The sequence below is a fragment of the Schistocerca nitens genome, chromosome 2, assembly GCF_023898315.1.
Source record: "Schistocerca nitens isolate TAMUIC-IGC-003100 chromosome 2, iqSchNite1.1, whole genome shotgun sequence".
Classification (NCBI taxonomy): Eukaryota; Metazoa; Arthropoda; class Insecta; order Orthoptera; family Acrididae; genus Schistocerca; species Schistocerca nitens.
This window is the reverse complement of record NC_064615.1, coordinates 481,683,381-481,687,569: the sequence shown is the minus strand read 5'-3', so window position 1 is coordinate 481,687,569 and position 4,189 is coordinate 481,683,381.

Sequence of the window (4,189 nt, the reverse complement as noted above, 5' to 3'; positions counted from 1 at the left end):
TTACAGGACGTGTTGGATGAAATAAACAGTCTGATGACTTTGAATATAGACTGATGGACGATTGAGACGAAAGTAGTAAGAAGGAGCAGAAATGAGAACAGCGAGAAACTAAACATCAGAATTGGGGATCACGATGTAGATGAAGTTTAAAGGAATTCTGCTACCTAGGCACCAAAAACCATTATGGATGGAGCAACGAAGGCACAAACAGCAGACTAGCATCGGCAAAAAGGGCATTCCTGTTCAAGAGAAATCTACTAGTATCAAACACAGATCTCAATTTGAGGAAGAAATTTCCGAGAATTTACGTTTAGAGCACAGCATTGAATGAGACTGAAACATGGACTGTGGGATAACCGGAATAGAAGACAATCGAAGCGTTTGATATGTGGTTTACAGCAGAATATTGAAATAAAATGAAATGAGTGTATGGCATTGTTGGCTGGGAGGCCCCATGCGGCGAGGAAAAGAATATATGGAAAACACAGACAAGAAGAAGGTATAGGATCATAGGAAATATCTTAAGACGTTAGGGAATAACTTCAGTGGTACCAGAGGGAGCTTCAAAGGGTAAAAACTGTAGATGAGGACAGATTGGAATACATCCAGCAAATGATTGAGGACGCAGGTTGCACTTACTACTCTCAGATGAAATGGTTGGCACAGGAGGGAATTCGTGGTGGACCGCATTAAACCAGTCAGAAGACCGATGACTCAAAAAAATCGATGACTGTGCCTGAGCCGTAGTAAAGTGAGCTTTGAAAAGCGCGCCACAGCATGTAGCGTGAAGCAGTCGCCCTCCGTTTTCTGGCGGTGACGCCTTTGTCGTAGTTGAAGGCTTGGGTTTAAGAAGTGGCTGTATGGGCTCTCGTGGAGAGTTGGCAGTCGGGGCATCAAGAAGCGACTTGTCTGCCGGTGCTAGAGGGACAGCGCGCAGACAGCGGCATCAGCGTAAGCGACGCGAGCAGTGGCTCCGTGGTATGGGGCGTTAACTGTTCGTCGCGAAAGGAATCTTCCTGAGCGATGGTCCGCAAGGGGCCTAATCTGCAGTTCGGCCGTATGCTGTCGACCGGCGAGGAGGTTCTGAAAATCGGCGCGCCTTCCTGCGTCCGTTGAAACGGCTGGCAGCGGGCGGCTCGGCAGAGCATTTGGAGGTGCTGCGTTGGTTCAGTCCTGGGAGTCGTGACGCACCAGAAGTTGAGTATTGATTGTTAACGGATTTTATGAGGTTTAATTGAATTCAATAAACTTATTCTTGTTAATTATACCAGCCGTATTTTTTTTTTTGGGGGGGGGGGGGTTCCCGACATTCATTCTCGTGTGCCCACCCGAGGGAAGGTGGTAATATTAGAAAGGGTGGTCCGTTTGTCCCCTTTTGAGGACGAAAGGGGGGGGGGGGTCAGAGTAAATCTGTAGTTCGGATTGCTTCTTTCCCCTCCCAGCTGACCTACGGGTTTATGCGATTGTTAGCCTCTGCCATGTCTGCGAAAGTCTAAGGCACCAATGACTATACTGTTTAAAATTCAAGGCACTAAGACCTGATCCATTCTCTCGCCTGCCATAACTAGTATTACTAGACTCACGTGTAAAAGGTACTCTAAGAAAGAAGAAAAATTCCTTTTGCCTCGTGTTAAGAACTAGTCAATTGCTTAAGGAAATCCTGCTCATCTGGAAGCTGTAACTTACGTAAATTTGTGTTTATGTATATTTGGCTATAATCAAGCAAGTTTAATGTACGCCGTAGTGGATTTTTTTATATTGTTTCTAGTCAGCAAAAACTGTTGTTTTGAAAGGGTACAGTACCGCCCGACATTGAAAATAGGTACAACATTCTTCGTTATTATTGTCAGTAAAACATATTTTTTCTAATAATAACTCAATTTCAATTAATACAGCGAAGCCGGATACCAGTGTGGGAAAGAATGACAATTTATTTATTTAATTGATCACATGTGCACTCCCACAAAATAAATCCCTACATCCAGTTTGGTGTGATCTGTGAAATGAATGAATGTATGGTCATCTGCTAACCGCAGATAGTGAATGTGAATATATGATCATCTTTGAGACAATCTTTTGGTCCCCTTTGGTGGAACCAAAGAGATGAAATTTACCGGAGCTTTGAGCGCCTAAAATGTGGCTGACCAATGGGTAGCATGGTCTTCCCCCACCTCGACGGAGGTGCGAGATGACCTGAAGAACGGCCATGTTTCACCACTCTGCCGCTGGATCTAGTGTTAGTAAGACCTGTCTTAGGTGTGCTCCGTAAAGACAAAAGAGTGGAGACATGGTATGCATGTGAAATACTTAAGAGTAGTTTGGAATAATAATTTCTCTATTTCAGGAACTTTTGTGGGGAGAATTAAATGTCAGGCAGGTAATATTAATGGGATCGTAGTAATCTTCGGAAGTGACCAACGGTCACAATGAAACCACGTGTAGCAATAAGTTGAAGTACTTCAGAGTGCTCAAGTTAAGCTGAATTACTAGCGTGTGTACTATAAGTTGGAAATATTTAAGAAATGGCGTGTGCAGGACTTGAAATTAGAGACGAGTACTTCCACGTGGTGAGTACTGTGTGAGTCTCAATCTGTGTGTGAGACAAAGGATAAAGAGAAATGTGGTGTCACTGCCAGACACCACACTTGCTAGGTGGTAGCTTAAATCGGCCGCGGTCCATTAGTACATGTCGGACCCGCGTGTCGCCACTGTCAGGATCGCAGATCGAGCGCCACCACACGGCAGGTCCCGAGAGACGTACGAGAACTCGCCCCAGTTGTACGACGACGTTGCTAGCGACTATAAGGACGAAGCCTCTGCTCTCATTTGCCGAGAGACAGTTAGAATAGCCTTCAGCTAAGTTAATGGATACGACTTAGCAAGGCGCCAATTGTATCAGTGCATGTATCTTACGAGTCTCATTTGTATAGTCAAGAGAGATGTACCACAAGGAGTGATTAAAAGTTAAGTATATTCCACAGACGTATTTTCTTTATAGCAGTCATAACGTATCCTGTTCCAGACTTGACGCCAGTCGGCGTGTGTGTACTCGTGCCTTTCGGCTTCCTCCTCAGTGTGGCGTGACTAGCTTGTTACGCCACAACAAGAAGTACTCGTCCATGGTATCAGTTGAGGACACGCGTGTGTGACGAATATGTTCTTAATATTACTTTGCGTGTTATGTTTCCGTGTGACGCTTGAATCAAACTATAATACTCTGGGAGTGAAGCAAGGTGAGTCAGCCGTCTATCCAGCAACGCCACTTGGCTTGCATTGCACAGGAAGACGTGCATATATCCTCCAGAGTCATAGTAGGAAAGAAAAGTTACGAAGTGGGGCAGTGTCGTGTGAAACTGGGATGAATACGAATTGAAGTGGGAAAGCTGAAAGTGATGCGATTATAACGCTGTTACTATTCTTTGTATTGTATGTTGCCAGTGTGATGTATTTAATGAAATGTAAGTATGTGTGGTTGGCATGGGAGAGTAACAAGATAGTTTCATAGGCAGTGGGTTATGCATGTTCCTTTTTTACCGCTCGGTCTGGAGGAAAGTTTCGTGATGATGGTTGTGAGAGTCGAAGTGTGAGATTTAAGTATGTGTGGTTGGCATGGGAGAGTAACAAGATAGTTTCATAGGCAGTGGGTTATGCATGTTCCTTTTTGTACCGCTCGGTCTGGAGGAAAGTTTCGTGATGATGGTTGTGAGAGTCGAAGTGTGAGATATAGCAAAAGATCCACCATCCTATCCAGAAAGTGCACTGTAGTGTTAGATAATTACCAGACCATAAGATATGTTGTTGTTGTTGTGGTCTTCAGTCCTGAGACTGGTTTGATGCAGCTCTCCATGCTACTCTATCCTGTGCAAGCTTTTTCATCTCCCAGTACCTACTGCAACCTACATCCTTCTGAATCTGCTTAGTGTATTCATCTCTTGGTCTCCCTCTACGATTTTTACCCTCCACGCTGCCCTCCAATACTAAATTGGTGATCCCTTGATGCCTCAGAACATGTCCTACCAACCGATCCCTTCTTCTGGTCAAGTTGTGCCACAAACTTCTCTTCTCCCCAATCCTATTCAATACTTCCTCATTAGTTATGTGATCTACCCATCTAATCTTCAGCATTCTTCTGTAGCACCACATTTCGAAAGCTTCTATTCTCTTCTTGTCCAAACTATTTATCGTCCAT